Raw genomic sequence first — 11,986 nt, forward strand, 5'->3', positions numbered from 1 at the left:
GTTGCCATACCAGGCAGTGATGCAAGTAGTCAGGATGATCTCGATTGTGCAGCTGTAGAACCTTTTGAGGATCTGAGGACCCATGCCAAATCTTTTCAGTCTCCTGAGGGGGAATAGGTTTTGTTGTGCCCTCTTCACAACTGTCTGGTGTTCTCGGACCATGTTAGTTTGTTGGTGATGTGGACACCAAGGAACTTGAAGCTCTCAACCAGCTCCACTACAGCCCCGTTGAAGAGAATGGGGACATGCACGGTCATCTTTTTCCTGTAGTTCACAATCATCTCCTTTGTCTTGATAATGTTGATCTAGAGGTTGCTGTCCTAGCACCACATGGCCAGGTCTCTGACTTCCTCCCTATAGGCTGTCTCGTCGTTGTCGGTGATCAGGCCTACTACTGTTGTGTCATTGGCAAACTTAATGATGGTGTTGGAGTCGTGCCTGGCTGTGCAGTCATGAGTGAACAGGGAGTACAGGAGGGGACTGAGCATTCACCCCTGAGGGGTCCCTCTGAAGAGGATTAGCATGGCGGATGTGTTGTTACCTACCCTCACCACCTGGGGGCGGCCTCTAAGGAAGTCCAGGATCCAGTTGCAGAGGGAGGTGTTTAGTCCCAGGGTCTTTAGCTTATTGGTGAGCTTTGAGGGCACTATGGTGTTGAACGCTGAGCTGTAGTCAACAAATAACGGCAGGGTAGCCTAGTGGTTAGAGTGTTAGACTAGTAACCAAAAGGTTACAAGTTCAAATCCCCGAGCTGACAAGGTACAAATCTGTTGTTCTGCCCCTGAACAGGCAGTTAACCTGCTGTTCCTAGGCCGTCATTGAAAATAAGAATTTGTTCTTAACTGACTTGCCTAGTTAAATAAAGGTAAAAAATAACATTCTCACATAGGTGTTCCTTTTTGTCCAGGTGGGAAGAGGCAGAGTGGACTGCAATAGAGATTGTATAATCTGTGTTGCCTGTTTGATGGTTTGTCAGAGGGCATAGCGGGATTTCTTATAAGCTTCCAAGTCCCGCTTCTTGAAAGTGGCAGATCTGGCCTTTAGCTCAGTGTGGATGTTGCCTTTAAGCCATGGATTCTGGTTGGGGTATGTACGTATGGTCACTGTGGGGATGATGTCATCGATGCACTTATTGATGAAGCCAATGACTGATGCGGTGTACCTTTCAATGCCATCAGAGGAATCCCAGAACATATTCCATTCTGTGCTAGCAAAACAGTCCTGTAGCTTAGCGTCTGCATCCTCTGACCACTTTTTTATTGATCTAGTCATGGGTGCTTCCTGCATTCATTTTTGTTTGTAAGCGGGAATCAGTAGGATAGAATTATGGTCAGATTTGCCAAATGGAGGATGAGGGAGAGCTCTGTATGCGTCTCTGTGTGTGGATTAAAGGTGGTCCAGAGTTTTTTTCCCCTCTGGTTGCACATTTGACATGCTGATAGAAATTTGGTAAGACGCATTTACGTTTCCCCGTATAAAAGTTCCCAGCTACTAGAAGCGCCGTCTCTGGGTGAGCGTTGTCCTGTTTGCTTATGGCGGAATACAGCTCATTGTAACGGATTTCCTCCTCCTTCGTCTGAAGAGGTGTATCAAGGATCGGACCAATACGCAGCGTGGTAAGTGTCCATGTTTTAATAGAAAAGACTGAACATGACACAAATACAAAATAACAAAGTTAAATGGAAATGAAACAGTCCCATGTGGCACAAACACTGACACAGGAAACAATCACCCACATAATACCCAAAGAATATGGCTGCCTAAATATGGTTCCCAATCAGAGACAACGATAAACACCTGCCTCTAATTGAGAACCAATCTAGGCAACCATAGACCTACATAAACACCTAGATGGAAACAACCCCATAAATCTACAAAAAAAACCTAGACAGTACAAACACCCTAGATGAGACAAGGAACACACGTCACACCCTGACCTAACCAAAATAATAAAGATAACAAAGAATACTAAGGTCAGTGACACTCATTCAGTGTGATCTTAATGCCAGCATCAGTCTGTGGTGGTATGTAGACAGCTACGAAAAATACAGATGAAAACTTTCTAGGTTAATAGTCTACAGCTTATCATGGTCTACAGCTTATCATGAGATACTCTACCTCAGGCGAGCAAAACCTAGAGACTTCCTTAGATAACGTGCACCAGCTGGTATTTACAAAAACACATAGTCTGCCGCCCATTGTTTTACCAGACGCCGCTGTTCTGCCCTGCCGATACAGCGTATAACCAGCCAGCTGTATATTGATAATGTCGTCGTTCACCCATGACTCCGTGAAGCATAAGATATTACAGTTTTGAATGTCCCGTTGGTAGTTTAATCTTCCGCATAGGTCATCATTTTCCAAAGATTGCAATGGAAGGAAGTGGGCGTTTATTCGTCCTCTGGCCCCTTTTTTCTCTGCCTTCTCTTCACGCAAATTATGGGGATCTGGGTCTGTTCCCGGGGAAGCAGTATACGTCGGGCTCGTCGGACTCGTTAAAGGAAAAAAATAATTATTGCCAGTCCATGGTGAGTAATCGCAGCTCTGATGGTCATAAGAGACGGTAGCAGCAACATTATGTACAAAATAAGTTACAAAATAAGTTACAAACATCACAAAGAAAAAAAACCAATTGTTTAGGAATACAGTAAAACATCAGCCTTGTTCTCCGGCGCCATCTTGTCAATCTGAGAACACTCTGAGTTTACGAATGCCCAGGAGCACTCTGGCACTCCAGATTGAATTTATGACTACATCCATAGTATAAACCAGCCTTTGTCTTGAAATCTTTGGTTGTTTAGTACATGGCCTCATGTGTGAATCCTTAAGGAGATGGGTGGGGCTAAGGTGTAAGAGGTTGTGAACGATGCTGAATGGGTGTAGACAAAGAGGAGTTCTCCAGTAGATTACCCAAAATATTCAAAGGCCATTTTCTGAAAAGTGAGGTTACAAATTCATCAACTTTTAAATCAGAATTACTTTCCCATTGTTCCTCAACTGTAGTGTATGATATGTCTAGCTCTGAGTCTCATCTTTTATCCAAAAAATGAATTTCAAATTTCGGTCGGGCACATATGGCACTCATATGACAGCAAACTAAATAATTTCAACATATCAACTTTCCCACAGAAAGGTTTATGAAATGCTGTACCATTATGCAGAATTTATATTGTACAGCCTTTTATCTTGCAGGGATCGGCAGTCTCAAATATCTTCATTATAGGCTAACCTGACTTTCTGTGTTTCCTATTTCTATTATGCTAAATATTAGCCACTACAAGTATCGACGTCAGTAGGCCTAATAACCACACACATTCAACTGCCAATTTACTGTTAGTTCCCTTAAATTGGTACAGCCTACATTATCATTCCATTGTTTTGTTTACCTTCATTTTCTTCCTCTGTAAAAGCCATCACGCCTCCCCCTTACACTCAATAATTGCCCCCTTACACTCAACATGTGGTTGTTGCTGAGTATCATTCATCTTAAGGATTCGCCCTTTTAAAAAAATGTTTTGCCTAAAATGACATACCCAAATCTAACTGCCTGTAGCTCAGGCCCTGAAGCAAGAATATGCATATTCTTGGTACCATTTGAAAGGAAACACTTTGAAGTTTGTTGAATGTAAAATGAATGTAATATAACACAATATATCTGGGAAAAGATAAAACAAAGAAAAAAACAATCGTTCTTTTGAATTTTTTTTTGTACTATCATTGTAACGGTTTTCTTCTGGTGAAAGAGAAGCGGACCAAAATGCAGCATGGTTTCTTTGATTCATGTTTCTTTGATTCATGTTTAATAACAAAAAGATAACCACGAACACCACAAAACAATAAACGTGGAAAACCAAAAACATCCCTATCTGGTGCAAAACACAGAGACAGGAACAATCACCCACAAACACACAGTGAAACCCAGGCTACCTAAATATGGTTCCCAATCAGAGACAATGACAAACACCTGCCTCTGATTGAGAACCATATCAGGCCAGACATAGAAATAGACAAACAAGACATCCAACATAGAATGCCCACTCAGATCACACCCTGACCAACCAAAACATAGAAACATACAAAGCAAACTATGGTCAGGGTGTGACAATCATCTTTGAAATTCAAGAGAAAGGCCATAATATATTATTCCAGCCCAGTCACCTGACTTAGAATTCCTCACAATCAAATGTCGACCGCATTATCTACCAAGAGAATTATCTTTGATTATAATCACAGCCGTATATATTCCCCCCAAGCAGACACATCGATGGCCCTGAACTAACTTTATTTGACTCTATGTAAACTGGAAACCACCTTACCTGAGGCTGCATTGTAGCTGGGGATTTTAACAAGGCTAATCTGAAAACAAGACTCCCTAAATTCTATCAGCATATCGATTGCGCAACCAGGGCTGGTAAAACCCTGGATCATTGTTATTCTAACTTCTGTGACGAATATAAGGCCCTCCCTCACACTCCTTTCAGAAAAGCTGACCACGACAAAAGCTGAGGGCCCTCGGAGTGTTTTGTCAGGAAAATAACCTCACACTCAATGTTAACAAAACAAAGGAGATGATTGTGGACTAAAGTGAAAGAGCAGAGGGAGCACCCCCTATTCACATCGACGGGACAGTAGTGGAGAGGGTAGTAAGTTTTAAATTCCTCGGCGTACACATCACGGACAAACTGAATTGGTCCACCCACACAGACAGCATTGTGAAGAAGGCGCAGCAGCATCTCTTCAACCTCAGGAGGCTGAAGAAATTCGGCTTGTCACCAAAAGCACTCACAAACTTCTACAGATGCACGATCGAGAGCATCCTGTCGGGCTGTATCACCGCCTGGTACGGCAACTGCTCCGCCCACAACCGTAAGGCTCTCCAGAGGGCAGTGAGGACTGCACAACGCATCACTGAGGGCAAACTACCTGCCCTCCAGGACACCTACACCACCCGATGTCACAGGAAGTCCATAAAGATCATCAAGGACAACAACCACCCGAGCCACTGCCTGTCCACCCCTCTATCATCCAGAAGGCGAGGTCAGTACAGGTGCATCAAAGCAGGGACCGAGTGACTGAAAAACAGCTTCTATCTCAAGGCCATCAGACTGTTAAACAGCCACCACTAACATTGAGTGGCTGCTGACAACTTACTGACTTAACTCCAGCCACTTTAATAATGGGAATTTATGGAAATTGATGTAAAATTTATCACTAGCCACTTTAAACAATGCTACTTAATATAATGTTTACATACCCTACATTACTCATCTCATATGTATATACTGTACTCTATATCATCTACTGCATCTTTATGTAATACATGTATCACTAGCCACTTTAACCTATGCCACTTTGTTTACATACCCTACATTACTCATCTCATATGTATATACTGTACTCTATATCATCTACTGCATCTTTATGTAATACATGTATCACTAGCCACTTTAACCTATGCCACTTTGTTTAACATTACTCATCTCATATGTATATACCATATCATCTACTGCATCTTTACATGTATCACTAGCCACTTTAACCTATTTTGTTTACATACCCTACATTACTCATCTCATATGTATATACTGTACTCGATACCATCTACTGCATCTTGCCTACGCCGTTCTGTACCATCACTCATTCATATATCTTTATGTACATATTCTTTATCCCTTTACACTTGTGTGTATAAGGTAATAGTTTTGGAATTGTTAGGTTAGATTACTCGTTGGTTATTACTGCATTGTCGGAACTAGAAGCACAAGCATTTCGCTACACTCGCATTAACATCTGCTAACCATGTGTATGTGACAAATACATTTGATTTGATTTATTCTCTCTATTCCAATCACAAATTAAGTGTTCTTGTACCTTTCCTTCTAAAACAGTTTATATCTCGCTTTCAAGACTCAACTAGCTAGCCTTCAGTATGTGGAGAACCTGAAATAATTAAAGATCAAGAACACAGAAGTAAAACATACATTAAAACCAGATTAAAAAGTAGAACTATTTTCTTCATGCTTTTTCATCCCCAGTCGCTATTTCATTCTGATTAGCATCAACACCACATTCTATAACAATCTAGAACGGAACAATTAAAACCCTAATTAGCCTTATTTCCCAGAGGTGGTGAAAAACTAAACACAAAACAAAGGGAAAGGTACTTCACCATGCTGAGAGACTTTATCACATGGCTTTGTGGTAATAATACCACAACATGAAGAAAACCTGGGAGAGATCTCACGGTGAGTAACTGAATACACTGCTGTGTTAATTGAAGCTTGTAAATATACTGAACAAAAATATAAATGCAACATGCGGCCTGGGAGGCCCACCCATAGGCCCACCCACCTGGGAGCTTGGCGCAGCCAATCAAAATGAGTTTTCCCCCACAAAAGGGCTTTGTTACATACAGAAATACTCCTCAGTTTCATCAGCTGTCCGGCTGGCTGGTCTCAGATGATCCCACAGGTAAAGAAACCGGATGTGGAGGTCCTGGGCTGCCGTGGTTAAACGTGATCTGAAGTTGTGAGGCCGGTTGGAAGTACTGAAAAATTCTCTAAAACGACATTAGAAGAACATTGTTTCTTAATGTTCTCTGAACGTGCTGAGAACATGACTTTAAATAGTACCATGAGGAAACCTGTATGAAACGTTATGCTGAAGTACTGAAATTCCCACAGAAGAATCCTGTTCCAAAAATGGAATGTAAACATGTTTGACATTTTAGGAAATGTTCTGTTAATAAAGTAATGAATTACCAAGACAATAACATTATTTTGTCAAGTTCCTTAAATGTGCTGAGAATGTTCCAAAGCCAATAAACTATCCTGCACCATTCCCAAAGTGTTGTGGGAAGCTTGTTTGCAAAATAACCATAGGACAACCACTCTCACCAAGCTCTAAGAAACATTTGTTCTTCAGAACATTATTTGCTAGCTGAATGGCCCTATATCCATATGTTAATCAAAATCAATTAGGACTGTCCAGTCCTGCAGTCAGCATGCCAATTGCACTCTCCCTCAAAACTTGAGACTTCTGTGGCATTGTGTTGTGTGACAAAACTGCACAATTTAGAGTGGCTGTTTATTGTCCCAAGCACAAGGTGTACCTGTGTAATGATCATACTGTTTAATCAGCTTCTTGATATGCCACACCTGTCAGGTGGATGGATTATCTTGGCCAAGGAGAAATGTTCACTAACAGGGATGTAAGTAAGCTTTTTGTGCCTATGGAACATTTCTGGGATCTTTTATTTCAGCTCATAAAACATGGGTCCAAAGCTTAACATGTTGCGTTTAAATTTCTACATGCTCTGCCCCCTGCTGTCTTCACATTGCTGTTTTGACTCTGTCTCTGTGTTTGTTTGTGTACTGAATGTGTTTGGGTGGGTGTAGAGACTGCTGGTTTACAGGATGCAGCAGAAAGAGGTACGGTGTCACTGTGTACAAAGATACCAGCTCAAAAGCCTTATGTGTTGGCTTGAAGTGTTTGTGGGACTCATAAAGTTTGCCAGAGTTATTGTTGAATGTTGAAAAGGTTGGACACAGGTTGTCCTCTCAAGGCTCTGAGCTAAGTGTGTGTGAGAGGGGTGGCTGTGTGTGCTGTTAAGTCCTAGTGTGAGTGTGAAGTAGTGTAGTGTGTGACATTACTATGAGGTTCATGTGTAGTGTGTCATTAGTGTTTGTGTGCCTGTGTGTGTTAATGTGTACAAAGGCGTGTACAAAGTCCAGAAACAGGCAAGAGTCAAAACCGGGGGGACTAGAAAAAGGAAAACGCAAAAAGCAGGAGAACGGGGAAAATGCTGGTTGAAAAATACAAGACGAACTGGCACAGAGACAGGAAACACAGGGATAAATACACTGGGGAAAAGAATCGACACCTGGAGGGGGTGGAGACAATAACGAGGACAGATAAAACAGATCAGGGTGAGACAGTGTGTGACTGTGTGTGCTAATGTGTAGTGTCATTGGTGTGTATGTGTGCCTGTGTGTGTTAATGTCTATTGTGTTATTAGTGTTTGTGTGCCTGTGTGTTAATGTGTAGTGTGTCATTAGTGTGTGTGTGTGCATGTGTGTGTTAATGTGTAGTGTGTCATTGGTGTGTGTGTATCAAGGCACAAGGCGAGAGACCCAGATGCAGAAACAGGAGGCAGATGGTTGGAGTCTTACAATGTTTATTAATCCAAAGGGGTAGGCAAGAGAATGGTTGTGGACAGGCAAAAAGGTCAAAACCAGATCAGAGTCCAGGAGGTACAAAGTGGCAGACAGGCTCGGGGTCAAGGCAGAATGGTCAGGCAGCTGGGTACAAAGTCCAGAAACAGGCAAGGGTGAAAACCAGGAGGACTAGAAAAAGGAGAATGCAAAAATCAGGAGAACAGGAAAAACGCTGGTTGACTTGGAAAAATACAAGACGAACTGGCACAGAGAGACAGGAAACACAGGGATAAATACACTGGGGCAAAAAAGCGACACCTGGAGGGAATGGAGACAATAACAAGGACATTTGAAACAGATCAGGGTGAGACAGTGTGTGCCTGTGTGTGTTAATGTATAGTGTGTTATTAGTTTGTGTGTGCCTGTGTGTGTTAATGTGTGTCATTGGTGTGCATGTGTAGTGTGTGTGTGTGTTAATGCGTATTGGGTCATTAGTGTGTGTCTGTGCCTGTGTGTGTTAATGTGTAGTGTCATTAGTGTTTGTGTGACTGTGTGTATAAATGTGTAGTGTGTCATTAGTGTGTGTGTCTGCCTGTGTGTGTTAATGTGTAGAGTGTCATTGGTGTGTATGTGTAGTGTCAGTAGTGTGTGTGTTAATGTGTGTATGCCTGTGTGTGTTAATGTGATTTTAGTCATGTATCCTGAACAGTGCGTGATATTAGTCATGTATCCTGAACAGTGCGTGATATTAGTCATGTATCCTGAACAGTGCATGATATTAGTCATGTATCCTGAACAGTGCATGATATTAGTCATGCATCCTGAACAGTGTGTGACATTAGTCATGTATCCTGGACAGTGTGTGGCATTGGCCCAGATACCAGCTCTACATCTTGACCCTTACTATGCTCTGATATACATTGGAGGTTACTGAAGTTGATGACAGACATCTTGCCATCAGTCTGTTATGTTGACATTTCCCAAAGACTGTAGTCAGCCCCTGTCAACCTTCAGGGGAAACTGGTGACATAAATGCACTGCTACACATAACCAGCAGTATGGAATTGTAGGATTTGTTGTTGCTGACAAAACAACATGGGCTTTCATTTGTGCGTATGAACCATTCTGGATGTGCCACATTTGTTTTTCATCACACATTTGAGCACTGAGTGTTTTGTTTCTACAGCACAGACCTGACCTCAGGGCTGGAATTTTAGCAGCCATTCATGCACCGTCAGTATCCCATATCTTTGGAGGGAAATGTGAAACAGACCCATTTTGAGCCCCCATGTTGATGGCGTTTGGATGGCAGTGTATTGTGAAGAGAGGGAGGTGCGGGGCAGAGGCTCACAGACTGTCTAGAAGAGAACGGTTTGGTTGATTTAAATTCATCACAGAGCATGTAATCTGAGGACAGGAAGCAGACAGAGAGAGAGAAAGAGAGAGGGAGGGGGAAGAGAAAGAAAGAAAGATTGAAGGAAAGATAGAAAGAATGAGAGAAATAAAGAGAAAGAGAGAGCGAGAGAGAGTGGAGAACTGAAGTGGGAGAGAGAAAGAAAGAGCAAAAGAGCATGTGAGAACAAGAGGTATGAAGAGAGAGAGCAGAAACACAAGAAAGACAGAGATAGCAAAAACTCAAGAGGGAGCATGACAGAGGGGGTGGAAGAGAAAGCACCCAGGCAAAGAACCTAATTTAATACCAGGGGTTGGTTAAGAATAAGGGGCCGAGTGTATTTTCCTACTGCAGACAATACCTTGCTGTGCTTCAACTCCACCAGCTACAATGGATTTGTACTATTCTCTATCCAGCTTCTGTCATGGAAATTCAACACCAGGGACACCTGAAGTCAATATTAAATTAATCATTCCTTATTATCCGCAAGCTGGAGAAGTTCCAACAAACTTAATGCACCATAGTCGACGTTGGTCGGGAGCTTCACCGGGGCAGTCCCGTTAGTTCTCTTATATACTGCTTACACAGAATATTTGCATGTTTTACATTATTCATTATGCATCATTAATTCATCGGCTACCGGCGTTATCACACAGTCTTCCAGAACAGCTGGTGCTATCATGCATGCTTCAGTGTTGCTTGTCTCGAAGCGAGCATCAAAGCATTTAGCTCATCTGGTAGGCTGGTGTCAATGGGCAGCTTGCGTCTCGGTTTCCCTTTGTTGTCCGTAATAGTTTTCAAGCCCTGCCACATCTGACGAGTGTCAGAGCCGGTGTAGTAGGATTCAGTCTTAATCCTGTATTGACGCTTTGCTTGTTTAATGGTTTGTCTGAGTCACTGGTATGTCCTGCTTTAGTTTTTACTTGCAAGCAGGAAACAGGAGAATAGAATTATAGTCAGATTTGCCAAATGGAGGGCGGGGGAGAGCTTTGTATGCATCTCTGTGTGTGGAATAATGGTGGTCTAGAGTTTTTTTCCCTCTGGTTACGCATGTGACAAGCTGGTAAAAATTTGGTAAAACTGATTTAAGTTCACCTGCATTAAAGTCCCCGGCCACAAGAGCTCCGCTTCTGGGTGAGCATTTTCTTGTTTGCTTATGGCCTTATAGAGTTGGTTGAGTGCGGCCTTAGTGCCAGCATCGGTCTGTGGCGGTAAATAGATGGCTACGAATAATATAGATGAGAACTCTCTTGGTAGATAGTGTTGTCTACAGCTTATCATACGGTACTCTACCTCAGTTGAGCAATACCTCGAGACTTCTTTATTATTAGACATCGTGCACCAGCTGTTATTGACAAAAAGACACACACCCCACCCCTCATTTTACCAGACTTAGCTTCCCTGTTCTGCCGGTGCATTGAAAATCCCTCCAGCTCTTTATTATCCATGTCGTCAGCCACGACTCGGTGAAACATAAGATATTACAGTTCTTAATGTCCCGTTGGTAGGATAATTGTAACTGTAGGTCATCAATTTTATTTTCCAATTATTGCATGTTAGCAAGTAGAATTGATGGCAGTAGCAGTTTACTTGCTCGACTACGGATTCTCACGCAAATGACGGGGATTTGGGCCTGTTCCCAGGAGATTCCTTCAATCTCATTACTTGGTTTTAGCTCGGACATGCACTGTCAACTGTGGGGCCTTATATAGACAGGTATGTACCTTTCCAATCAATATAATTTACCACAAATGAACTCCAATCAAGTTGTAGAAACATCTCAAGGATAATCAATGGAAACAGGATGCACCTGAGCTCAATTTCGAGTCTCATAGCAAAGGGTCTGAATACTAATGAAATAAGGTATTTCTGTTTTTTGTTTGCAAACATTTCTAAAAACCTGTTTTCGCTTTGTCATTGTGGGGTATTGTGTGTAGATTGATGATGACATGTTTTATTTCATCCATTTTAGAATAAGGCTGTAATGTAACAAAATGTGGGAAAAGTGAAGGGGTCTGAATACTTTACGAATGCAGTGTACTTCAATTTTGGACATAGTTCCACGTAATGGAAACAGATGATTGTTTTAGATGACATTACCTTCTTGCTTAAATCACTGGTGCTACACAAACTATAGAATTGAGTAATAATAATTGGACATTGTCAAAAGCGACTCTTATTCAATTGTTCATACATCTGTCCCAAATGTCTCACTGTGTCCCTTACAGCCTGTTTGAGTTCAGTGAGCACCACTAATTGTCACTGCCTATTTGCCCACAGTAAACTTATCTCTAACCCAAACACCAGATGACAGCCTCTAATATAATCAGTCCCAAGGCTCAATCCCTCTGTTCATCATTTGACCTTGTATTGAAACATTTACTTCATATTAGTAAAATATTGAAAGCCACTAATACCATTCACTTTGTTACTTTCA

Source organism: Oncorhynchus tshawytscha, linkage group LG20 (genome assembly GCF_018296145.1).
Source record: "Oncorhynchus tshawytscha isolate Ot180627B linkage group LG20, Otsh_v2.0, whole genome shotgun sequence".
Lineage (NCBI taxonomy): Eukaryota > Metazoa > Chordata > Actinopteri > Salmoniformes > Salmonidae > Oncorhynchus > Oncorhynchus tshawytscha.